Source organism: Ceratotherium simum, chromosome 3 (genome assembly GCF_057802395.1).
Source record: "Ceratotherium simum simum isolate JZ-2026a chromosome 3, ASM5780239v1, whole genome shotgun sequence".
Classification (NCBI taxonomy): domain Eukaryota; kingdom Metazoa; phylum Chordata; class Mammalia; order Perissodactyla; family Rhinocerotidae; genus Ceratotherium; species Ceratotherium simum.
The window spans coordinates 50,080,847-50,108,342 of record NC_141902.1 but is presented as its reverse complement, the minus strand read 5'-3'; the positions used below and the strand labels follow the sequence as shown (position 1 = coordinate 50,108,342).

Below are 27,496 nucleotides of genomic sequence, written 5' to 3'. Positions count from 1 at the left end.
TAATTTCCTTAAAACAGTGCTCAGCATATAAGAGGAATCCGTAAAGTTTTATTGGCTGAATGAAGAAGACCACAGAGGCAGTAGAACACTTTGATTAAAAGTATGGGTTTTTGAGCTGGCTTTGAGTCCTGGTGCTACTTTTACCTCGCTGTGCTGCTTTGGACCACTTCATGCCTCTGAACCTCAGTGTCTTTGTTTATAAAATGGGGAAAATAATGGCATCTAACACACAAGGTTGTTATTAGGATTGAATGAGACAATATATATAAAGTACTTGCTCAATAAACTTGAATGGTGAGCATTTAATGCAGTTAGCTATTGTTTTTACTAAGCTTTTACTGGAAAGGTAGCACTAAGAGGGCAAGTGAATGCCTTCCTGTTGGTCACCTTGGAAGCACTAAATTTGAGCCTGCACAGAAATGGGAGCAAGCCTGCAGCCTGAAATGCTGGAAGCTGATGAAAAGGAATCAGCAAAGTCTCTGATTCAAAGTCAAGAATTAGAGTGATTTGTAAAGTTTAAGTGTCTTGATTTCTACGTATTAGGTTTAAATTAAATATTAGGTTTAGAAAAGTGAAGAAATCTGTGTACCGTGCCTTACATTTTATTTTGCTGTGATATGTTTTGATATCCTTTGATGTTTGGTTACTTTAAAAATATTTCCAGTACAGTATATGCTGAAACACACGGTTGCACTTCACTGGGGTCGAGGAAGGAGCACCATCTTCTGTCTGAGGGGAAGGGAAATTCCATTTATTGGAAGCCTTGTCTGTGCTTTTCAGACACCCTCTCATTTCATCAACACAACTCCTTATTTACACATTTTTTTTTTTTTTTGGTGAGGAAGATTGGCCCTGGGCTAACATCCGTGCCCATCTTCCTTAACTTTATGTGTAGGATACCTGCCACAGCATGGCTTGATAAGCAGTGCGTAGGTCCATCCTCGGGATCAGGGCCTGCAAATCCTGGGCCACTGAAGTGGAGCCTGTGAACTTAACCACTACGTCACCGTCACCGGGACTGGCCCTTATTAACACATTTTACAGATAAGAAAGTGAACCTGGCCAAGGTCACAGGCCCGAGAAGGGTGGGAGAGACTTAAACACAGTTCATCTCACTCTCTGCTTTACACGTGCCTCCTGTGGAATTTGCTCCACACTACCTGGGCATGCTTTTTATCTTTCTGCTGCCTCCGTTTCTGTCTTCAGAATAACTGTAGGACCAGAATGAAGAAAAACAATCCCTGGTCCTCCTCTGGCCCCCTGCTGTGATAACACCAAGGCCTTCTTCAGGTTCTCTGTCTGCCTCCGACCTGTCCTGCTTTCTTCTTCTCTCTTGTTATAAACCTCTCACGCTGGAATATCATTACTACTGTGTTGGGGAAGTGTCATTCCCCGTAATGAAATGATTCAAAAACATAAACTGGGTTTAGCGCTGAAGGCAAAATGATCTGGAAGTTCCCAAATATTGGTGAGTAGACAGGTTGCAAGGGAAATCACATAGAGGGAGTTCCTTGAATACGACACCCCAGATTCCACCCTGGAGAGATTAATTTAGGAGGTCCATGGTGAGGCCAGAGAATCTGAATTTTTAAAAAGCCCTCCCCTGCTGATTCTGCCACACAGCCAGATGTATGAACATCTGGTTTAGATAAACCTCATTGACCAGAATTGGGGAGAAACAGATTTCCCCACCCAGACGTGGGCCAGATGTAGAGCAAAGAGACCCTTGTTCCTCTTTAGAATATACAGCAAGTTGTTTTACATCAGGAGCCAGAGCATAAGACCCTGAGCTGACAATGCCTGTGACTGGCTAATGCAACGGCAGGAAGTATTGTGAGAGGCTCCCTGCATGAACCAGGCTTTTCTCTGGGTGATATAAAGAAGACCAAATCATGGGCTGTGCCTTCCAGGAGTTTTCAGTCTCTCTGTAGGAATATGCTCATCACACATGATAAGACTGGTGATTTGTAAATTGTATTAAATCCAACATTACAAGACCCAGGCAGTAGGATCGGGGGTTAAGAGGGGCAAAAGTGATTAAGGTTAAATAGTGGAAGCCTTCATATAGTGAGACAGCAAAACTGACCTTGATATCTAAATAGAGTCTGGCACCAATTCCATTGTTGGGAGGGTTCCCCACACCAACCAGCAATTCTCAGGACACCAGCTGGGTATCCTACAATTCAACTAAATTCTGATACTATCTACCTGAAGATAGCATCAGATCCCACAGATTAAGGATTCAGTCCTATAAGACTACTCTCCTTTCCTCCCCCAGTTCAGACTGGCTGGCTATAAATCAGAGGTTCCCATGACCCCTCCTTGAGTTTGATTAATTTGCTAGAGCAGCTCACAGAACTCAGAGAAACATTTTACTTACTAGATTACCAATTTATTATAAAAGGATTTAATTCAGGAGCAGCCAGATGGAAGAGATGCATAGGGCAAGGTATGTGGGAAAAGGCACACCGCTCTCCATGTGTTCACCAACTGAAAGCTCTCCAAACCCTGTCCTTTTGGGTTTTCATGGAGGCTTCATTACACAGGCATGATTAACAAAATCACTGGCCATTGGCGATTGATTCAACTTCCATCCCCAATCCCTTCTCCCCTCCCTGGAGGTTGGGGAGAAGTACTGAAAGTTCCAACTCTCTAATCACCTGGTTGGTTCCCCTGGGGACCAGCCCCTATCCTTAGGTTACTTAAGGGCTTTCCAAAAGTCACCTCATTAACTTATGTCTTTTGTTATCAAAAGATATCTTTATTTCTCTTATCACAGGAAATTCCAAAGCTTTTAGGAGCTCTGTGCCAGGCATGGGGTTGAACACCACATATCAATTTCTTACTATAAATTGCAATATCACAACATTGGAGGAGTTTTGTGTGCATTCCTGGTGCCCCACTTTGAGGGAGACAGTCTCAAGGAAGAACTGTGAGGCAAAGGAATTTGAAGCCCTGTGACTGGGATGTTTAGCCTGGAAAAGTGACTGACATCTGGGTGGTCATGTGGAGAGGGATTTACACTTGTTAACTGTGGACGCAGAAGGCTGAGAACTGGGTGTTCTAGGTGAAAGATTCAGGAAGACGTGGGTGGCTTGAACAAGGGAAGGGATTTCTAACTACTGAGGCTAGATACTCATTTAGAGGAGATTCAAACATCGATAGAGCTGAAGTTCTATAGGGGAGGAAGAACTATTCCTCTATGCTCTAGGTTCTTCTGGCTGGTCTAAGAATTAAACCGACATGACACAGAATAACAGGAGAAAATCAAACAAATTTAATAACATATGTACATGGGAGAAACCCAGGAAAACTGAGTAGCTTGCCAAAATGGTGGGAATCCACTACTTTAAATACCATCTTCAGCTAAGGACAAAGTAGGATGTTGGTGTTAGTGGTCTGGGACTTCAAAAGCGAGGAAGGCAATTTATACGGAGATGGAAAAGCAAGCTGGATAAACAAATGTTGACTGTGCCTTGCAAAGACAATGGGAGATGGAGAGGACTTTGATTAAAAGGCCTCTGTTAGGCTCCTCCCTGTCTATTCCCCCTATGATATATTATACTGTAGTTATCTTATGGTATTAGCTCCTTCCTAGAACAGGCCTTCTGTCTTAAATTCTTTTAGGCAATTGTGGGGAGGAAGGTCACTTTCTTTTTGAGTCTTTTGTTAAAAATAATCAAGCCAGAGAGACACATTTTGGGGTGGCAAATTCTGATCCCCCACAGTTCGAACATTGTGATGCTTTGATTCAAAGATAGAAGTGATGAGAAAGAGAATGGAGTGAATGAGAGAGAGGGGAATGAAAGGGAGATAGTGAGCAAGAGACAGAGATGGAGGTACAGAGAATATGTGAGGGAGAATGTGAGAGGGGGAAGGAAGAGGATTTGAGAAGGGGCACACTCAAAGAGAGCAAAGGAGAAATGTTAAGGTGTTGGGGCAGCCTTGTAGTAGCCATTGGAGTTTAGGTTGAGTAATGGAGTTTCAACCAGACGGGAATCTTGTGTATCCAGAAGTGGACTCATAGATCAGGGACGTGAGAGGTGTTGCTCCTTTGACAGAATTTCCTAGAGTGTCAGATTGTATGTTTCTGCTCAATCATCCCTTAACTTGTAATCACTGCTGCTCTTTGTGTCAGGAAGGGGCATGATTTCTGAATTTAAATTGGCTGTTATAAAAAAAAAAGTGCAGAAAGCACTTACCTAATGGAAGAGACAATAGGGAGAAAATTTTACAATGAACTTGCCTTTTCCCTGTCAACCAGCAGCATTCTTAAACAAAACCTGAGGGCATATAAATGTGAAATGTTGTTTAAAATGACTAGACATTTTAAACACGATTTTTCTCTCTTAGCAGAAATGGTGAAAAGGGTAAAGTACATCCTTAAACTCTTGTAAGGTATCTGACTGTGAAAGAGCAGCGTGTAGGTGCTGGGAATTAACTTCTCAGGGAACGACTTTGGAGACTTTCTTCTTTAACTGTAGATTAAAGCAAACCTTGGCAGTGTCCTTTGGATCAATATGAAATACAGAGCATAAATCAATTCTACTACACAATACAGTGTAGAAATTCTCAAAAAGAAAATGAAAATTACAGGTTGTCTTAAAGAAAAAATGATTTTCACTCAATAATAAATCCATTTTGACCAAATTAAAAATTTTTCTATATGATCTAAGCACCTCTAATTTGTTCATCAGGATGTGCTCATTTTTCTCAGGATTAGAAATCAGTGTCCAATTCCCAGTTCTGCCATTAATTAGTGGGAAATTATTTTAATTTCTTAGGTCCTGGTTTCCATACCTTTAAGAGTTGGACTAGTTGACCTTGAAGAGCCCCAGTTTCTCAAATGTGCTATAGTTTCATAAGAAGGATCTCTGAAATTTACTGAATCAAAAGAGTTTGAGGGAATATTAGCATATGTGAAAGCATTGAGATGAGAGGAGGGAAATTTGGTAAAAACAAGTAAGTGTTTACGTGCCTAGAGCAGAGATGGAAAGCTGGTGTGGAAGGAAATTAACTCAACTGGTAAAGGCATTGAATCTTCTCCTTATATTGAGGTATAATTGAAGTAGAATTGACCTTCTACTTTTATTTCATACTGTGAAAAAAAGTTTCTGGTGCATTCTTGTATTTGAGACCCTTGATAAGGAGTTTTCACTTTGAGAGGCGATTGGAAGCATTGCAGATTTCTGAGGAGGATGATGTATCTGAAATGATTCTGGAGCAATATGGTGACTGCTTAAGGTAATATTTGTAAGGTACGTAGAACAGTGCCTGGCATATCACAAGCGTTTGTGAAATAAAACAAAATGGATGCTTTGGTAGGAAGAGGGAAAGGCTGGTTGGGAGGCTGCTGCCAACATCATCTTTGTGCTGGCAGAGGAAGCAAGTGAATCTTGTTTTCGTAAGGTGCCAGAGGCACTTGAATTCCTCAGGCTCCACTGGTTTCTCTCTCTTCTAATTTTCATTAGGAGACCATACTTTGTTTTTTTTTCTTTCTAAGCATGGTCTCAACCAACTAGAGCTGAGCCGTCTAGTTATTTTTTTCTTTCCCGAATTTCTTTTTTAAAAATACAAGAACTGGGGCCGGCCTGGTGGCCTAGCGGTCAAGTTCGCGTGCTCCACTTCAGCAGCCCGGGGTTTGCAGTTTTGGATCCCGGGCATGTGCCTATGCACCGCTCATCAAGCCATGCTGTGGCAGGTGTCTCACATATAAAATAGAGGAAGATGGGCACAGATCTTAGCTCAGGGCCAATCTTCCTTGGCAAAAAGTGGAAGGTTGGCAAGAGATATTAGCTCAGGGCTAATCTTCCTCACCAAAAAAAAAATAATAATAATAATACAAGAACCAAATATAGAGTACAGACAACAGTAGCAGAGAGTCCAGAGACCGAGTAAGCTTTTATTTTAAATAAAGCAAATTGTCTTGAATAGTTTTAGTGAAAAATATGTACAGTTTGCAGAAAGACTAGATAATAGGACATTTAACTATGAGTCAGGAGCCCTTGTTTAATCCTTGCTTTGCCATCAAAATGCTTGGTGTGATCTTGGGCAAATCATGTGATTTCCCTCAGCCTTGGTTAACTCATTTGTGAAATAGGAGTGATAATACCTAGTCTCCTATCTCAGGGAACTGTTATCAATGCCTAGAACAGTGCTTGGCATAGACCAAACCCTTGACAAATATTTCTTAAATGAATAAATGGACTTTAAATTAGATAACATATGTGTATATATGTACCAATTTACAGGTAAAAGCTATTATTCATGTAACAGTTTCTCTATAACTTGGAGATTCCTGATCATCCTATAGTAAAAGGGCATTCTAGGTTTCTACCATTTCATTCTACCCCCTGTCAGAAGCCTGGTTTCAGGATGGTATGAGATGTCAGCTTCTATGCAAAGTTGCCAGCTGCCTTAAGCAAGGTGATAGTCACCATGTGCTTTTCTGGGAACAAGAGGAGACAATTAACTTTGGGAGAAAGGAAAGGAGAAAGTTGGTAAGTGGAATGTGAGGGTGAAATAGAGTTGCTTGGATTTGAGTCTTGGCTCAATCACCCTTACTTGCTGTAGTACTTCAGGCAATTCCTTAAACTGGCGTGCTTGGGGTTTCTCATCTGCAAAAGAGGGCAATAATAGTATATACCTTAGTGTTTTTATGTTATAAAGTACTTAGAAAAATACCTGACATTTAGTACAGGTTCGGTAAATGTTAGATATTTTTATTATCCAAAGGAAGGATAAGTAACATTACAGACTCAAGGTAACAGAAAAAATGTATCTTAGCGCCTAGGATTTGAAAGAGATAGACAAGGAGGGGTTGATTGTGGACACACAAGATGGGGGCATTCTAAGTTTGGGGCGTGTGTATGTCTCAGGAGATGCTCAAGCGGTAGGGGAAGAGTATGGACTATGTAATCAATGGTCTGCTTCTATATCTTGGGCCTTATTAAATTTAACATAGCTTCGCTCTCATCAGGAAGGGAATTGATATGGGAAGAACAAAGAGAATGATATTGGTTATGTAACCGTAACCAAGCAAGGGCTTATTCTGCTCGCTGTAACCTAATGCCAATCAATTGCAAGACGAGTCAGTGGTCGAGAAAGAGATTTATTTGATTAGCCAGCAAAATCAGAAGATGGTGGACTCATGTCCCAAAGACCATCTTAAGCAAGTAAAAAATCTTGAGGTGGTTATATAAGGAGGAGCGAAGAGTAGGGAGGAGGTCTGGCTATTTCTGGTATCTATTCTCCAGACTTCTCATCTCCTGTTCTGCCCACAGTGTCTGATGTTATTTCCTTCCTTAACAATGGATTTCAGTCTCAGGTGGCCTCTTTATCACCTCTGGTTGAAAAATAACTCATCCCAACGTCAGCAAAGTTTCATGTCAGATTTGGGAAACTGCTGTAGCATGTCAAACACGTCCCCTTTAGGGCCATGGCCTTTGTACAATAGCCTGGCTATAGGTTAATGGTCAGCAATATGGGGTTAGCAGTTACAAAACTTTTGGACCCTTTGGCGCATTGAGATGATCCAACAGGAGAGATGATTGTGAAAGGAAAGCCTGCTAGGAGTTATAATTATTTTTACTATGACTTTTGTTCAGTTCATGGCATGTATGAGACCTAAAGAGTAGGCATGTAATAGAATTTTAAAGCTCTCTTTGTGGTCTATTCTTTCCAATCTTGCCTCACCTTACCCCCCAGGAATGAATACATATCTCTATCTTATATATAATTAATACATTCACTCATTCAACCATTTATTGACCAGGTACTATGTATCTAGGCATTTGGGATACATCAGTGAACAAAACTGTCATGATCTCTTCCTTTTTAGAATTAACATTTTAGTACGGGGGGAGGAGGTGGGGAGACAGGCAATAATAATCATAATAAAAAAGTAAATTATATAATTGCTAGAAGGTGGTAAGTACTGTTGAACAGAGAAATGCTAGAGTAGGGTAAGAGGGATTGGAAATGTAGGGACAGGTAGCAGTTTTAAACAGGATGGTCAGGGTGGACCTTATTGAACTGGTGGCATTATAGATAAGACTTGAGGTTATTGAGTTAACTATTTATATATTTGAAACAAAAGCATTCTAGGTAGAGAGAATAGCCACTACAAAGATCTTGGGGGTAGAGCATGCCTGGTATGTTTGAGGTAGAACAAGGAGACCAGAGTAGCTGGAGCAGAATTAGTGAGAGGGAGAGTAATAAGTAATGAGGTCAAAGAGGCAAAGGGAGAAAGGATAGATCATGGAGAGCCTTGTAAGGATTGTAAGGATTTTGGCTTTAAATCTTACTAAAATGAGGGGGAACCTGATTTGATTTAGTTTTCAAGAGGATCCCTCCAGCTACTGTGTTGTACATAGGTGGTCAGAAAGAAGAACAGAAGCAAGGACTCCATTGAGTTGCTATTGCCTAATCCAGGCAAGAGATGATGATGGTTTGAAGGGCATTAGCAGTGGAGGTGGTAAGAAGTGGTCATATTTTAGACACATTTTGAAGGTAGAGTCAATAGGATTTGCTGATAGATTAGATGTGGTATGTGAGAGAAAGTGAGGAGCCAAGAATGACTTCATGGTGTTTGACCTGAGCAACTGAGATGGGGAAAGTTGAGGATGAAGCAGGCTTTGTGGCAGAATAGCAGTTTTGGACATGCTGAGTTTGAGATGTCAATTAGATATTGTGGCAGGCAGAATTATAAACATGTTCTCCTCCCCCAGGTTGCCTACCCTAACTCCTGGGACTATGAATATAATGAGATATGTTGCCTGTGAATATGTTACGTTGCAGGGCAAAAGGATTTTGCAATAAGGTTACGAATCAGTTAAATTTAAAATAGGGAGATTATCCTGGATTATCTTTCAGTATAATCATGTGAGCCCTTTAAAATTATAGGGTTTTCTCTGGCTGGTGGCAGAATAAAAAAGCAGAAGGGGGCAGTAAGAAAGATTTGAAGTATGAAAAGATTTCTACACGCTGGTGCTGACTTGAAGATGGAGGAGGCCACATGACAAGGAATGTGGGTGCCCCCTAGAAAGCTGAGAGCAGCCTAGCTAACAACCAGCAGGGAAATAGGGACATCTGTCCTACAGCTGCTAGGAACTGAATTCTGTCAACAACTGAATGAGCTGGAATCCAATTCTTCCCTAGAACCTTTCAATAAGAGCTCGGCCCACCCAACACGTTGATTTTGGCCTTGTCAGATCCCAAGTAGAGAACCTAGTCCAGCCCACCCAAACTTCTGACCTACAGAAACTGAGATAACAAATGGCTGTTGTTTTAAGTGACTATTATTTGTAATTTATTCTACAACAATAGAAAACTAAGGCAGACATGTATGTGGAGATGCCAAGTAAGCAGTTGGATATATAAGACTGGAGTTCAGGAGAAAGATTTGGATTACAGATATCCATTTGAGTGTCCTTGGCATAAAGATGGTATTCAAAAACCGTATCACTTTGATGATAGCCAAAGGAGTGAGTAAGGATGGAGTAGAGACTTCAACCAAAGAGTGAGCTCTGGGGCCCTCCAATATATATTTAATAAATTTACGTTGTATTTCATTGTAGTAAGAACACTTAACATGAGATCTACCCTATTAACAAATTATTAAGTATACAATACAATGTTGTTAACTATAGGCACACTGTTGTACGGTAGATCTCTAGAACTTATTCATCTTGCATTACTGAAGCTATAAACCCATTGATTAGCAACTCCCCCTTTCCCCTCCCCTCTACCCCTGGCAACTGCCATTTTGCTCTCTGTTTCTATGAATTTGACTATTTTAGATTCTTCATATAATTGGAGTCATATAGTATTTGTCCCTCTGTGACTGGCTTATTTCACTTAGCATGTCTTAAGTTTCATCCATGTTGTTGCATATTGCAGGGTTTCCCTCTTTTTTAAGGTTGAATAACATTCCATTGTATGTACATGACACATTTTCTTTATCCATTCATCCACTGATGAACATTTAGGTTATTTCTATGTCCTGACTATTGTGAAGAGTGCTGGAATGAACACTGGAGTGTTAATATCTTTTTGAGATCCAGATTTAAATTCTTTTTGATAAATATCCAGAAGTGGGATTACTGGATTATATGATAGTTCTATTTTCAATTCTTGTGGGAACCTCCCTGCTGTTTTCTTTAGTGGCTGCACCATTTTGCATTCCCAACAATGATATACAAAGGTTCCAATTTCTGCACATCCTCACCAACACTTATCTTTTGCTTTTTTGATAATAGCCATCCTATTATGTGTGAATGTGATATCTCATTTGGCTTTGATTTGCGTTTCCCTGATGACTAGTGATTTTGAACATTTTTTCATATAACTGTTGGAATTTGTATGTCTTCTTTGGAGAAATGTCTTTTCAAGTCCTTAGCTCATTTTTACATCAGGTTCTTTTATTTATTTAATTTTTTTGCTATTGAGTTGAGTTCCTCATATGTTTTGGAGATTAACAAAAGCTACAGTAATCAAAAGAGTTTGACTCTCCCCAGCTCCCCAAAAAAGCATGGTACTGGCATAAAGGCAGACACATAGGCCAATGGAACAGAATAGGAAGCCCAGAAATAAATCCATGCGTATACAGTCAACTGATCTTCAACAAGGGTACCAAGAATACACAATGGGGAAAGGATAGTCTCTTCAATAAATGGTACTGGGAAAACTGGATATCCACATACAAAAGAATGAAACTGGACCCTTATCTCACACGATGCACAAAAAGCAACTGAAAATGGATGAAAGACTTAAATGTGAGACCTGAAATTATAAGACTCCTAGAAGAAAATATAAGGGAAAAGCTTTATGATATTAATCATGGCAGTGATTTCATGGATATGACATTGAAAGCACAGGCAACAAAAGCAAAAATACACAAGTGGGACGACATCAAACTAAAAACCTTTTGTACAGAAAAAGAAACAATCAGCAGAGTGAAAAGGCAACCTATAGAATAGGAGAAAATACTTTCAAACCATATATCTGGGGTCCTCCAATATTAAGAGGTAAGAGAGAAAAGAAGTGCAAGGAAAGGAGATTGAGAAGGAGGGAGCACTGAGGTAGGAGGAAAATCAAGGGATTATGGTGGCCTGGAAGTCATGTGAAGAAAGTATCGAGGAAGAAAGAGTGATGAATTATGTCAAATGCTGAGAAGTCAAGTAAGAGTAAGATTTAGCAACACAGAGGTTCTGAACCCACTCAAGAACAGTTCTGATGGAATGATACAGACAAAGATGAGATGATTGGAGTGGGTTGAAGAGAGGGAAGAAAGAGAGGAATTAGAGACACAAATTACGTAGCACTTCTTTAAGGAGTTTTGCAGCAAAAGGGTGCAAAAAAATTAGGCAATAACTTGTGAGGAAAGTTAGTCAATACAGAGCTTTTCTTTTTTTTAAGATGGGAAAAATAATGGCATGCGTTTGTTCTGTTTGGAAAGATTCGGTAGAGATGGAAAAATTGATGAGGGGAGTATTTCTGAGAAGCCCTTGCATAGGTGAAGGGGGTGGAGTTTCGTGTGAAATTGGAGAGGAAAGCTTTAGATAGGAATATGTTTGTCTATCTTAACAGGTGGGAAGGCAGAGCATGGAGGCGTGATGCTGTCAGGTGGATTGATATGTTACTTGGAGTCTGAGTATTTCAGTAATTGATAATGACAAAGTCCAGCCTATGACCATGGAAATCAGCAGTTGAGGTAGGATGAAGGGCAAGATGATGGGGAAGAGGAAGTGGAGGACCATAGAGGCTAGGGTATTGGAAGGATCATTTATATGTGTGTTGAAATTGCCAAAAATTAAAACAGGAATAGTATTAGAATGCTAGTGAACCAAGAGCTAAAATCCATGAGAAACAAGGTGAGATTGATCTGGGGGTTGCTGGATGACAGTAGTAATGTAGCGGACAAGGTAATACAATCCAATGACTTGAGATTCAAAGCTGGAAGTTTTTAGGGAAGAGGGAGGGAGAATTAAAGTGGCAATGAAGAGCAAAGATGTCACCTACTGCACCCCCCAAGTCCAGTTGTTTGATGGCTGTGGAAGAAAAAACAGGCTCTGTTGTGAGAGCTTCAGGGAAGTAGCATCTTCACAGGAGCTAGGTTTTAGTTAGAACAAGATAGTAAAGGGAACTCTCAGAGAGGTAGAGCTAGATGTAAAAAGTAGAGGAGGTTTTGCTGATGACTAACTGAATTCCAGAGAGCACAGCAGAATGGTTTCAGCAGTTGGGGAGGGGTGGAAAGGGGGAAGAAATAGGAGATGTATAGAACCTTATGAGGATTAGGATGTGGGCAGTGAGGGCTGATGTTGGAATCTGGGAATTCTTATAATGACAGATATAACCAGGAATAAAGGGATGAATTAGATTAGTGCTGGTGGATTTAAGCAAATAGCAGCAAAGCTGTGAGGGGTGGGGAGTAGGTGTGCAATTATTAACATATCTTTGTCCATATTGGTATGCCCTGAAGCCAAGTTAAACATGATCTAATTTATGATAAACAAACAACCCTCACTTGCACAATAGGAGCCTGTTGGAAATGCCAACTCCTCAGTGGAAAGTCACCAGTGGCCCAGCTCCCAAGCAAAATGTCAAACACTTGGCCTGATTTTAACTGGGAAAAGAGAAAGAGAGCAGAGTTTCCTCTCAAGCTGTTCATCCCTCAAGTCAGGTTATCAGTGCCTATGATGTTTAGGAAAGAGGTGACAGGAGAGAAACAGGTCTTGTGGGTGTGAGTGACATTCCACTATCCAGGAGGAAGGGGATCATCTCCAAGCAGTGACACCTAGCCAGGTATGAGGATGCCACAATAAGCCCAGATGTATACATTTCTAATTTATTGGGAAACTTTCCCAATTTAGCAGTTTCCAGTACTTCCATGAGAAGCATGCAACAACCTCATAACAAAAGCTAATGTGGAAAACTTCCTTGGGTGTGAACATTCACAAAAGTGTTAATAGTAGCATCAAATATTGAACTAACAGGGGCATTAGAGATCACTAGAGATCATCTAGTTTTGTGGCTTCCAAAGTTTTACATTTTGCAGAGGAAGCTTTATTATATTTTATTTTGTAGAAATCTTACGAGGAACCACAGTATACATAAAATAGATAAAAATAAAACTGCTTTGGGTAGTTTTTGAGATGCTTCTGAATTCCTACTGTTTGGTCTCTACCACTTTATGAGAGCCTATGGGCACCTCTGGGGAAACTTAAAGGATTGTGTAACACACAATTTTGACAAGCATTGATTCAAATGCTTTGTCTTGGCTTGGGTTCCCCCTACAAAGCATACACTGTAAGAAGGATTTGAATGCAAATTGTTTATTCAGGAGGTGATCCCAGGCAGCACCAGTAGGGGAGTGGGGAATGACATGGAAAGGGAAGGCAGCCAATACAGGGTGCATTAATGTGTAGGTTCCCAGTGGGCAACTGGGAGGACAGTGTAGAACATACCTGAGTTTTCCCACCTGAGAGAAGAAGAAACTGATTCATTTATCTATCAACAACCACATGACATTGGTCAAGATTGCTACAGGATGTTAACTCCTTGGCACTTCTTCCCCACCCTGTGCATGGCAGAGCTCATCCCTGCGGCCAGGGAAAGCCTTCAAGCACAGAATTGCAGGTGCTTGCAGTAAGAAACTGTAGGTGTGCACTGAATGGTGAGTATGAAGGGCAAATGGGTGGCACACTAATAGTGTCTGTGACATTCTTCTTTTGAAAGGTGGAGAAGAGGGTGTCCTGAAGAGGTAGAGAAATGATGGTAGAGCATGATCTTGGATCCTTGTTCTCCGACTGCTCATGCTATGACATGACCCTGCCTTTCAAAAAAGCACATATGTTAAAATGTATATGACGTTGTTCAACAATTATTCATTAAGCACCTAATATGTGCCAGGCACTATTTTAGGCACTTGAGATATATCAGTGAACAAAACACTCCTGGTCTTGTTATGCATGTATTCTCGTTAGAGAAATAAGGCAATAAACAACAAATGTAAGAAATAAATGAGTTACATAATAAGTTAGAAGATGATAAGTATTATGAGGTAAGCTTAAGGGAAATAAGGGTACAATAGGTGATTGAAAAGGGGGAAAAGAACTAGATTCTGGATGTAGTTTGAAGACAGAGCCAGCAGGGGTTGGAGGTAGGAGGTGGAATAGGGAGGACTGTAATTTTAAATAGGGTTGGTCAAGGGAGACCTCACAGGGGCAGCATTCATGAGTGGTGAGGGAGGCAGCCATGTGAGTATCTGTGGGAAAAGTGTTCCAAGCAGAGGGAACAGTCAGCACAAAGGCTTTAAGGAAGGAGCCCATTTTAGCGACAGCAAGGAAACCAGAATACCTGCAGCAAAGTGAGTCAAAAGGAAAGCAATAAGGTATGAGGTCAGAGATGAACAAGGAGGCTGGAAAATGTGAGGCTTTATAAGACTTTGGGTTTACTCTGAGTGGGATGGGAACCTCTGGAGAGTTTCGAACAAAGGAGTGATATTATCTGACTTAGGTTTTAAAAGGATCACTTTGGTTGTTGCTTTGAGAGTAGACTTTAGGGGCTAAGAGAGAAAGCAGGGAGACCAATTAGAAGGCTTCATAGTAATTCAAGTAAAAAACGAGGTGGCTTGGGCTAGGGTGATAGCAGCGGAGATAATGAGAAGTGGACAGATTCTGGACGTATTTTCAGGATAGTGACAGCTGTTGCAGACAGTTTTAGATGTAGAGTATGAGAGAAAGAGAGGAATCAAATATAATGTCAAAATTTTTGGCCTGAGCAACTAGAATAGTGCTGTCCTTGAGATGGTGGAGTAGACTGCCAGTAGAGTAGGTTTCTGGAGGAGCATAGGAATTGAATTTTGAACTTCCTGAGTTTAAGATGTCGTGTATACACCAAATGGACATGTTGAGTAGGCAGTTAGGTGTATGAGTCTGGCATTCTGAAGAGATGTCTAGGTTAGAGGGTAAAAGTTGAGAAAAGTTGGGAGATAGATGGTATTTAAAGCTGTCAGACTGGATAAGATTCCCAAAGAGCATGGACAGCTAAGGAAGAGTTCTGGGGCGCTAAAAAACTAAGAGGATTGAGATAAGAGGAAGAACCTACCAGGAAACTGAGAAGGAGGAACCTGTGAGGCAGGAGGAAAGCTAGAAGAGTGTGGTGTTCTGGAAGTGTCAAAGAGATGAGAACTCAGATGACATTGGAGTTAGCATCATGGAGGTCATTTGTGACCTCAACCACACAAGTTTTGGTGGGGTCTTGTGGGCAAACACCTTATTTGATAGGTTTAACTGAAAATAGGAAGAGGAATTTATGAAAACAAGCATAGACAAATCTTTTGGGAAGTTTTGCTGCAAAGGGCAGCAGATAATTGAATATAAGATGTCAGGGAATGAGGGTTTAAAAGAGAGTTTAATTTTTAAAGATGGGAGAAATGAAACATATTTCTGATGGGAAAGATCTACTGGAGTGGGATAATTGATGTGTGAGAGAATGGTGAGAATTGCTGGAATGATGTCTATGACTCGGCTGGAGGGGATAGCATCTAGTGGATAAGTGGGAATGTTGGCTTTTAAGACAGGATCATAAATAGTTGAACTTTGGAACATACAGGAAGGCACAGTATATGAGTACAGATACTGTAGAGGGGTAGATAAAGTACTGAGGATTTTCTTCACGAAGTAGGCATCAAGGACATTGGTTGAGAGTGATGATTGGGGCTACAGGGTTTAGAGGTTGAGAAGAGAGGAGGAGATATGAAATGATTACCTAGGTTTATAAACGAGTGAATAGACTAAGAAAATAAAGTATGATTGTTGGGCAGCATTAAGAGCCTATTTGCGGTTCACGCTTATGGATTTAGAGTGAGACCAGTTATCATAGATTGTATGTTTTTCTTCCGTCACCTTCAGCTGCACAGCGGCAGGCATAGTATAGGTGGCAAGTTGGATTTAATTAATGTTGTGGTTTTGCCACAGCAAATGTGATGAAGCAAGAGAGGGGCAAGGGAGATGAGGCAATACAAGGCAGTGAATTGATTATAATTATTTACCAAAGAATAAGCTGGGTAAGGAGGGAAGAGGAGGTATCAATGGGTGAGGGAGAATGAGAAGTTGGTAGGACCAATGAATTGAAGGTCTTATCATGGGTCTTAGTGTTGATGGAGTCTGGGTGGCAGAGGATGTGAGCTGGAAAGGTAGATGGTGGTCAGGGAGTGAGATGCATGCAAATGAGTTCATGGAGGGGTTGCAGTTATTGGTAATGACAAGGTCATTATGGACATGGCTATGGGAGTGAGTGGCTGAAGTATTGAGGAGAGGAGCTCCAGGAACCGAAAAACTAGGGTATTGAATTCATCTATGTGTATATTGAAATCTCTATGAATTAGGAGTGGAACAGTGTTGTATAGAAAAGGGAGTAGAATAAAATATACAGGGCCGGCCCCGTGGCTTTGTGCTTAAGAGCACACGCTCTGCTGCTGGCGTCCCGGGTTCGGATGCCGGGCGCGCACCGACGCACTGCTTCTCCGGCCATGCTGAGGCTGCGTCCCACGTACAGCAACTAGAAGGATGTGCAGCTATGACATACAACTATGTACTGGGGCTTTGGGGGAAAAAATAAATAAATAAAAAAAATTATTTAAAAAAAAGAATAAAATATACATATAGCTGGTATATAGCTGGGTAGTGGGTTACAATTGCTTTAAATATATTTATTACACTTCATGTATTACTTTTATACTCGGAAGTAAATGATTAAAAAAGATAAATTGTTTCAATAGGGGTTCAGTCAGGAAAACAAGAATTTTATATATATAATTTTTTGCAGGTATTTGGGTGCTTACAAACCGCTGCGAAGCCTGGAAGAGTGAAAGTCAGGGACTCAGCCCTCAGTTTTCAATTTTGCCATACTCCCGTGGTCCAGAGTCAGAGTGCTGCCACCTGTGAGACAGGAACCTGCAGGAAATTGCTGCTGACTTCACAGCTTCTTCACACCCTGAGATGAGTGAATGGCAGGGGAATGCAGAGGCTGTTGAAAAACTTATTTGTACAAAGCCCATGTATCTGGTGCCACTGCTGGAGGAAGAAGAAAATGACTTCTGCCTCTTTTACTCCTTTCAAATCTCATGTGAATGCATCTCATCGGCAGGATGTAAATTACATCCATCCCTCTGCACACAAGGGAATCCGCAAACTGTAGTGGTAGGTGTCCAGAGCCTGTGATACAGAGGGGAGCAGAAGAGAGGAAGGGGAGTGAATGCTGATTGTAGAACGAAACAAGACAAGACTAAATAATATCCAGCCTAGCCAACATTGCTTCATAGAGTCAAAATGCCTTCCATGGATCAATTTGTACTGTCCCTTCTTAAGTTTGGGACTACGCCTTCTTAACTTAAATTCTCCCTGTTTTATATTCTACCGAGTCCAAAAGACAAGGATCTTTTACTTTCTAGCCCCCATTTTTGAGACTGTAGGATCAAGCATCAATGGAGAGGTTTCTTAAAAACTACATATATGTGTGTGTGTGTTCAGTAAAGAATTATGTTTACCTCACAAGTATTCCCCAGACTTAAGGGAGGGAAGATGTTGGATTTCATTTGAGGACAGTTACTAACGTATCCAGATGGAGTTTAAAGAGTCAGAGGAGTGGAATAAAGGGAGAGAGCAAAATGGGCCAGGATAATCAGGGATAGCTTTGTGAAGAAGGTAGGATTTGATCTAGACCTTGAGGGAAAGGGAAATAGAAAAACACATAAACAGGGTGTTGGAAGACTAGAGTTCTAGTTTTGGCCCTGCACTTAACCAGCTATGTGACTCTGGTTGTCATTAGGACTGTTCACAAATATTGCTGCTCAATTCCTTCCTACTAGGTACAAGGATTGCACTTCCCTGGGCCCCTGAAGTCAGATGTGGTCATGTCACTTCCTTTGGTAATGGGATGTAAGTGGAAGAGAGGTACGTCACTTTTGGCTAGCAGCATTGACTCACTAGTGCCCGATGCCAGCTTTCCTTTTCTGGCTGTGGTAATTATGCAAGCATGTGTTAAGACGGAGCCTCTGTCAGTCTGGGTTCCTGAGGGAATATGAACAGATGTGTTGTGCATGTCGTGTGAGCAAGAAATATACCTTTGATGTGTTAAGCCACTGGGATCTTTGGAGTTCTTGTTACAATGGCATAACCCTGTCCATCTTGACTATTTGAGTGATCTTGAGCAAGCCCCTTCATGTGTGGGAGCCCCAGTTTCCCCTGGATAAGATGAAAGATCTATAATAAATAGATTGTTTTCAAGAATTTTTCTTTTCCAGTAGCAGATTTCAAAAGAAATCCACCAGGAAACATAAAGTGTAAATGTATGCAAAGAGAGCTGGGTATCCTCTAGGTGAAAAACGCTGGATAGAGATCTCTAATGTTCTGTCCAGTCCTAGCACATTATAGGTCTCTTGAATGACCCAGAGTCTGGCAATTCTGGTCAGCTTGGCTGTCTTCTCTCTCACAGGAGCACATCCGACTAGTATGAATTTCGGTAGCACAAATCAGTTTTCCCGGGATTTCCACTTCTAGGTAAGGTGAACTTTGTGATTCTGGCTTACAAAACAATCTGTGGGATCTGCCTTAAGTGGCTTTCTGGTTTCCCCTTGACACACTGTGACAAAGGCATCTAAGATGACCTACTCCTTGCCAGGAAACCAGGCATGTGACTGACAGATGATGCTGAGGATCTGTCACTGAATTCCATTACTAATGCTAGAGTGGACTCAAGTGACCTCTGTAGGGGAAAGACTGGAAAGTCCTATCAGTGAGCTTGATGGTGTGATATCAGAAGCTGGGGAAAGAACTGTTAAATAGACACAGTGCGGCCTTTAGAGCTACCAATGGTTTGAGTGGGTGAGATGGACAATGAATTATGAACTTTTTCTAAAGGAAGGGCCTATATGACTCCTGACATCTCTCTCTTCCTCTCCGTGTTCTCAGCGGTAAAATGATCTCTGGATTCAGACAGACTGGGGTTTGAATCCCAACTCATCTACCAGTTGATCCTGGCATGTACCCTAATGGCTCTGTGCTTCAGTTTCTTCAATTATAAAATGAAATGATAGGCTAGGTGGTTGTGAGGATTAAATGAGATGAAACACGCAAAACACATGCCACAAATTCTTTCTCCCTTTCACCCTCTTCATCTCCTGTTCCTTTTAGTTTCCATCTATTTGGCAATTCCTATGATGCATCTTTCCTATTGAACATATTGGTTATATCTCCAGAAATGTTAAGTGTTTATTTATTTGAAGTTCTGTGGGCATCACTTTGCACTGTTTGGTTAGGGGACTTGGGAAAGTTCTATCCTTCAATATTTTATGAGCATGTGTCTTCAAGATCTATCTTAGCTGTTGCCAAGTGCCTACTTGCATGGTGGAGATGCCTAGTTCCATTTTTTTTAACTAGAAGGAGGTCTTGGAGAACAGTCAAACTTATTTACCTTAAAATTGGCTCTAAAACTCTTCCTGTGCTGACTCGGACATATGGGGAAGATGAACAATAGGGCATCCTCAGCAAGGGGAAGAGAAATTTGCTGAGTGTCCTGATTCAGTAGTGTTCACCTTTCACTTGCTTTGGGGTAAAAATGGTAGCCAGGAATGGGGTACAGAGATCATAAGAGGCCCTAAGTTTGTGACCTGGGGAGGTCACTTCGATTTAAAGTGGGAGCCACATCTAATGGGAGGGCCTGAAGGTTTAAGGAATGGAATGAACAACAATGCAATGAAAACAGAGCAAGATTCAGAACCAGAGGACCTGGGCTTGGTCCTTGACTTCAATATTGTCCTTGAGGAAATTTTTTAACGTTGTTGACCCTCAGTTTACTCATCTGTAAAAGGGAGATATTACTTAAGAGCAATGTTATGTGCATTAAAGAAGATAATATATGTGAAAAATACTTTGTGGACTCTAAACGACTGTCCAATGGTTAGGGGTTATGATGATCATCCTCACATCTGTTACTGGGTGAACACATGGGTAATACCTTACAGGGGGCCCACGGGCCACATCAAGCAAGAGGCGTCAGGGGCAATGTCTCTGAGGCAGGGCTGTGGACTTTGGCCGTACCACTGTTTAAAACACTTGACATCACTCCTGTTTGGTGACTGTGGGACCCAAAGTATGGTCATGATGAGTAACTTGATGGATGTCTTGCAGAAAATTGGTAACAAAGTTGAGACTAGCATTTATACTGAGTGCATCCCTGTATCCTCGTTAGTCAACTAGTGATAAGAGAGTGAATGTGAGATTACTGTTGGTATAAACACATAATAGCTCTGTAGCGACATCCATGTGGATTCTTGCATGTCTAGATAGTGGCTTTCCAGAGGACATGTACCAGATACAAGGCAAATCCACTCACAATGGATACTGACAAGATTTGGCAAAAGAATCAGAGGTTATCATTTTCCTTGGGTCTTGTATTACAAACCCATTGTTTAAATCCTGTTGGGATTTGTGTTGTTTCCATTGCTAGACATTGTCACCTGTCAAAGTATTTATCACTCACTTATGGTTTTATCCACCAAATATGTATTGAACATCTTCTGTGATTAAACTACTGTATTAGGGAGCCATGGATGATTTTTTCCCCTCCAAATTTTATTATGAATATTTTCATCCATAGAGAAAAATTGAGAGAATTTTATAACCAGAAACTGGCTTATACAATTACACATCTAAACACATCTATTCTTCAATCTATCCATCTTATTCTTCCCCCTAAATGCTTGGGCATGTGTATCAGAAACCATGGGAAGTTTCTGAGCAGGCGTGTAATAAGACTCAAGCTGCATATTATGCAAATGTCTCCTACGAATATATGGATGTGATGGTGCTGGTCCTGGTGATTGTGCCTTTCACACTGCCTCTGTTCTTCCTTCTCTTATTTTTAGGAGGATCTGTCATTGATTAATATGGTGGGAAGGGCAGAGAATTTCCATAAGGTGAACGGGAGAGATAAGGATGGTGCTGATCTACACAGGCATGCTTTCACACATGTACTGGAAAAGATGATATTGGGATGTGATCATGAGGCATCCTTAAAGTCCCTAGGCCTACTTTATCCAGATCATCATTTTCCAAAATATGTAGCTACTGTGCTAGGATTTTTATGTATACTATCTCTTGTCATCTTTGCAACAACCCTGTGAGTTGGCATTAATATTCCCATTTTTCTGATGTGCATACTGAGTATCGGAAAGTTTAAGTCACTTACTTGAATTACTTGGCTGGGAGATGGCACAACTTGACTCAGACTCTAGAGACAATGTTCTTTCCCCTTCATTGGCTGTTGCCCAAAGCTGGCACTGATTCTACCACTTGCAAGCCACAGTGCTACAGACACAAGTGTTATAAAAGCAAAGGAAATCAGCAAAACTTATATCTCTTCTAATAGACACGTTATAGGATCCCACAGTCCCATGGTAGCAATCATCCAATGTTCCTTTCAGTCTGTGGACATTGGTGAGGAACGATTTCCCTCTTGGCTAGCCTGCAGCTTTGCAGTTGCTGGCACGGGTATGCACCTCTCCCCTGGCTTGGCCTCTGCTGATCTGATTGGCCTCTGTTTGCCAATAGTATTCTTTCCCATCCGTCTAAGGCCCTTATTGCTCTTCCTGACCAAACCATAAGAAGCCTTGAAGATTTTCCAACCTCATGAGGGACTACAGTGCTTTCCCAATGCTCAGGTCCTAGTAATAATGAGGTCTGATTAGGGACTTGCTTCTTGAGGCCAATCCTCTCAATATATGGGTCAACTTTATTTGTTTGCTGGTAGGAGGTGAGAAGAAATAAGGAGAGCTTATTACTCCTGAGAGATTTACCTCTGAGTCTTTTTTTATAAAACAGTGATAAAAATATATAACGAAATTTATCATCTTAACCATTTTTAAGTATACAATTCAATAGTGTTAAGTGTATTCATATGGTTGTGCAACAGATCACCAGAAATTTTTCATCTTGTAAAACTAAAACTATATATCCATTAAATAACAACTCTCCATTTTTCCCTCCCCCCAGCCCCTGGCAGCCTGTTTCAATTGGTATGACTACCTCAGATACCTCATATAAGTGGAATCAGACTGTATTTATTTTTTTGTGACTGACTGATTTCACTTTACATAACGTCTTCAAGGTTCAGCCATGTTGTAGCATATGACAGGATTTCCTTCATTTTTAAGGTTGAATAGTATTCCATTGTATGTGTATACCATATTTTGTTTATCCATTCATTTGTCAACAGACACTTGGGTTGCTTCCAACTCTTGGCTATTGTGAACAGTGAGACTATGAATATGGGTGTGCAAATATCTTTTCAAGATCCTGCTTTCAATTCTCTTGGATAAAAACCCAGAAATGGGATTGCTGGTCGTATGGTAATTCTATTTTTAATTTTTTAATTAACACAAGACAAAGTGTGTGGAACCTCCATACTGTTTTCCACAGTAGCTGTACCATTTTACCATTCCCACCAACAGTGCACAAGGATTCCAATTTCTCCACATCCTTTCCAACGCTTGTTATTTTCGTTTTTTTTTTTTTTTTTTGATGATAGCCTTCCTAATGGGTGTGAGGTGATATCTTATTGTGGTTTTGATTTGCATTTCTCTAATGATTAGTGATGTTGAGCATCTTTTCATATGCTTATTGACCACTTGTATACCATCTTTGGAGAAATGTCTATTCAAGTTCTTTGCCCATTTTTAATAGGATTGTTATTGTTGAGTTGTAGGAGTTCCCTATATATTGTGCATATTAACCCCTTATCAGGTATATAATTTGAAAATATTTTCTTCCATTCCATAGATTGCTTTTTCACTCTGTTGACTGTGTCATGTGGTCACATCTGCCTTTTGTTTTTTTTTCTTGCTGAGGAAGATTCACCTTGGGCTAACATCCATGCCAATCTTCCTCTATTTTGTATGTTGGTCACCCAGCATAGCTACTGACGAGTGGTGTAGGGTCACGCCTGGGAGCCGAACCCAGTCCGCCAAAGTGGAGTGCGCTGAACTTAATCACTAGGCCATGGGGCCGGCTGCACATCTGCCTATGCTTTGAAGATCAACTTCTATGCTCAGTGTCAGAAAATCTTCTCAGATTAGGACATATTACCTACCTCTGGTATAGCACCTACTATATTTAACTATTTATCGTTTGATTAAGATCTTTAGAGGCAGATACTAAGTACTATTTAACTTAGTATTCTTAGTGCCTAGATCAATAAACGTTTAAAATGAAAATGAAATGAAATGAGTCTCTATTTTACCTCTCATTTATATACTTGGCCTTCCCCACCTAGAGTCAACTCCATCTCCATGGTGGGGCTATCAGAGCAGGCCAGTTCATTAATTAGGCCTTGAGTGAGAGGTTTCCAGCAAGGAGGACTCTTAGGAACAGGAAGTGGTCACCATCCAGGTCCATTGATGAAGCAGTTTCTGAATTCTGCAGATTCTGGTGATTTGACTTCAGCTCTCTATGGGGAATACGGTAATCATAGTTCAGAGTTCTTTCTCTATCTAAAGAGGGCCATACTAGTAAGAGAGTTCTAGCAAATTCCTGGTTGGCCATCATAGGCTTTCATTCATTTTTGTGGTTTCTATAGCACCTAGCATAGTGTCAGGCATAGAAAGTACCAAGATAGTCCAGGAAGTATAAAGAATTTTGGGCAAGAAGTCAGAGATTTGGATTAATTCAAGAGATGCCACTTACATGGGCTGTGATCTTAGGCAAGTCATTTAACCTCTCAGGCAGTTCGTTTTCTTGCCTGTAAAGTGAAAGTCTTGCGCTCTAGGTCTCTTTCATTTTTCATGATTAACCTGTGATTCACAGGCATTTTCTAATTGTTCCTGCAATTGAAGTGCAGACTTGCTTTTTCATCAGATTTGGCATTCAAGGAGTTCCTGAACTTGTCTGTAACCTTCTTTTTACATTTCTGAAGAGGGAATGGCCAGAGTTGCTAGGGCAACTATTATTTCTTGGTAATCTTGATATGAATTCTTATAATATATGTGATACAGCATCTTTTTATAAAAGGACACTAATATTATTTAATTAATTAATTTTATTTATTAACTACCTGCCCTAGAGCTTTACAATGGGCCTAGAGGCTAATGAATTCATGCTAACTATGGGACCATTTTCCTTTCTTTATTGACGCTGGCAAACCCTAATCATGATTTTGCACTAGGTTGGCATTTGTTTACTTAGTTTTCAGATTTTTAAGGTGACTGAAGGGACTGGTTAAAAGTTCCCATATAGAGTTAGTGTTGATATATAAAATCACTTTTTTCTTTTGACCCTCAAATTTTGGAAAATATTATGTAGTGTTTGAAATGTTTCTGAGGTCCAGAAATGCTTCATGATTTGTTCAAAAGAATTATGAGATGGTGTTATCTGGAAAGCAGAGAGTCCTTAGCTGTAGTTGCTGTTCCCAATGGGATCCTGTTGCCGTCAATTATTTCGGGAAAGAGTGCAAAGTCATGGCGCGTCATTGCTAAAAATAGTCCAGACAGTGGATCAGCTCCAAGTCACTGCTTATGCTGCAGCACATACTCAGGCTTGTTCTGCTCCATCTGACCCTCGGGAATCCTGAAGTCAGGCAATCAGGCACCAAACCCCTCCCCACCCACCTCCTCCAACACACTAGACACCACCACCCCTTCCACATACGCCACAAACACAATACTACACACACAATACACAACACATACCGCACACATCACATACATACCACATACACACACAAACACATACACGCACCACACATGTAGAGGAACTGAGAGATGTGATGCCTCGCTGAGCATCTGTGTGTGAAATACGAGGCCCATGAGCAGGGGCAGCTAATTAAGGCAGCCAAGTTGCTGTCAGGGACCTGTAGGCCTCCCTCTCTGGTCTCCGTCCCTCCACCTTTCTGTACATGCTCCTGCTTGTGTTCTGTTCTCAAGGTCTTTGTCACCGCAGTGCGCAGTGATCAGAGTCTGTGACTGAATTCTCTTTCACAATTAAAGCGTCTTTGTGCTATAAAACACTCCACCACAATGGTGTGAATTACAATGCGTTCAGAGGGCAGCCAGAGGCCAATTGGGTCCACTTTCCTTCTGTGATCCTCTGAACTCTGCAACTGGCTACAGCAGTGCTGCCTGACAAACAATTTAGTCTTCTTTGAGTGACTGACACTCCTCTTAGGATTTTCGTCAGCCAAGTCCTTTTTTTGTACTTGAGGGCAAAGTTTTTAGGAGCCTAAGTAAGTGGAACTCTTCCTAGAAATTTTAACTCCTTGTCATTTTGATCCAATGCCCTAGTAATCCAGCTTTGTGGGTTTTGGGCTGGGTGTGCAGGTGGTAGGTGAGAGATTACATGTCATCTAGGGCGTAAAGGCAGTCTTATTCATCAATTCATTTGTCAGACATCAAGTGAAGGGAGGTGGGGTGAGACTCAGAGCACATTGGAAAAATCCTGCACTTTTCAATTTCAACATTTTTGTACCCTCAAGGCAAGGGGAGAGTGTTGGGCTGACTGTGACAAAAACAGTTTTGGCCAATTCTGTGCAGGGACTGCATAGATGGCCTATTAGTTTCCTAGGGCTGCTGTAACAAATTACCATAAACTTGGTGGCTTAAAACAACAGAAGTTTATCCTCTCACAGTTGTGGAGGCCAGAAGTCTACAATCAACGTGTTAGCAGGTCCATGCCCTCTCTGAAGGCTCTAGAGGAGATTCTGTTCCATGGCTTTCTCTTAGTTTCTGGTGTTGCCAGAAATCCTTGGAGTTTCTTGGCTTGTAGATGCCTTACTCCAATCTCTGCCTCTGTCATCACATGGCATTCTTCCTCTTGGTCTCTGTCTGTGTCTCTGTTTTATCTTCTTATAAGGGAACTGGTCATATTGGATTAGGGCCCATCCTAATTGAGTATGACTTCGTCTTAACTTGATTACTTCTGAAAGACCTTATTTCCAAATAAGGTCATAGTCATAGGTACTGAGTGTGAGGACTTCAATATATATTTTTGGGTGACATGATTCAACTCATGACAGATGGGCTGGCAGGTAGGGCTGGCAGGTAAGTCTGGCATCCACAGTCTTGGAGCTTCTATCAAAACCTAGACAGAAACAATTGCATTTTCTTCATATTGCAATTTATCAAACTTCTTGGAACTGTGGGTTTACAGCTTTCATCAAACATGGAAAACTTTTGGCCTTTATTTCTTCAGATATTTTTTGCATCCACCCCTGTCTCTTCTATTCTTCAGGGACTCCAATTACATGTACATTAGGCCACTTAAGTTCCACAGATCACTAACGCTCTGTTAATTTTTTTTCTTTTTGTATTTCATTTTGGATACTCTATTGCTGTATCTTCAAGTTTACCAATCTTTTCTTTCGCAATAGCTAATCTACTGTTAATCCCATGCAGTGTATTTTTCTTTTTCTTTCTTTCTTTTTTTTTTTTTTTGTGAGGAAGAACAGCCTTGAGCTAACATCCATGCTAATCCTCCTCTTTTTGCTGAGGAAAACCGGCTCTGCACTAACATCTATTGCCAATCCTCCTCCTTTTTTCCCCCAAAGCCCCAGTAGATAGTTGTATGTCATAGTTGCATATCCTTCTAGTTCCATGCAGTGTATTTTTCATCTTAGACATAGTTTTCATCTCCAGAAATTCTATTCGGGCCTTTTTATATATCTTCCATGTCTTATTGAATACATTCAATCTTTCTTCTACCTTCTTGAACATATGAAATACAATTATAATAACTTTTAATACCCTTGCCTACTAATTTTATTATCTGTGTCATTTCTCCATTGATGTCAATTAATTGATTTTTCTTTTTGTTATGGATTGTATTTTCATGCTTGCTTGCATTCTTTTGATTGGATGTCAGATGTTATGAGTTTTAAATTGTTGGGTGCTCAATATTTTTGTATTCCTATAAATACTCTTGAGCTTTGTTGTGGCATGCAGTTAAGTTATTTAGAAACAGTCTGATCCTTTCAGGTCCTGCTTTTAAACTTTGTTAGGTGAGACTACAGCAACATTTAGTCTAGGGCAAGGTTTCTCAACCTTGTCACTATTGACATTTTGGGTTGGATAATTTTTGTTGTGGAGGGCTCTCCTGTGTATTATAGGATGTTTAGCAGAATCACTGGGCTCTACTCACTGCATCCCTAGTGTGATGATCAAAAATATCTCCAGACACTGACAAATGTCCCCTGGGAGGCAAAACTGCTCTTGATTAAGAAGTATTGGTCTTGGGCCGGCCCCGTGGCTTAGCGGTTGGGTGCGTGCGCTCCGCTGCCGGCGGCCCGGGTTCGGATCCCGGGTGCGCACCGAAGCACCACTCCTCCAGCCATGCTGAGGCGGCGTCCCACATACAGCAACTAGAAGGATGTGCAGCTATGACAGACAACTATGTACTGGGGCTTTGGGGGAAAAATAAATAAATAAAATCTTTAAAAAAAAAAAAAA

The 27,496-nt window shown here is 40.8% G+C and overlaps 1 long non-coding RNA gene across 4 annotated transcripts in view; it reads left to right on the top strand.

Moving 5' to 3' along the window:
- Positions 1–27,496, top strand: part of LOC147917563 (uncharacterized) — a 405,125-nt gene that overhangs the window by 154,466 nt on the left and 223,163 nt on the right. For 2 of the 4 annotated variants that reach the window (XR_015550653.1, XR_015550658.1), the window contains 3 exons: positions 16,831–17,204; positions 17,873–17,957; positions 18,499–18,563. This is a non-coding gene — a long non-coding RNA (uncharacterized LOC147917563). Of the gene's footprint in view, positions 1–16,830; positions 17,205–17,872; positions 17,958–18,498; positions 21,958–27,496 lie in introns of those variants that run through there. The other 2 variants (XR_015550654.1, XR_015550660.1) reach the window with 2 other exon arrangements.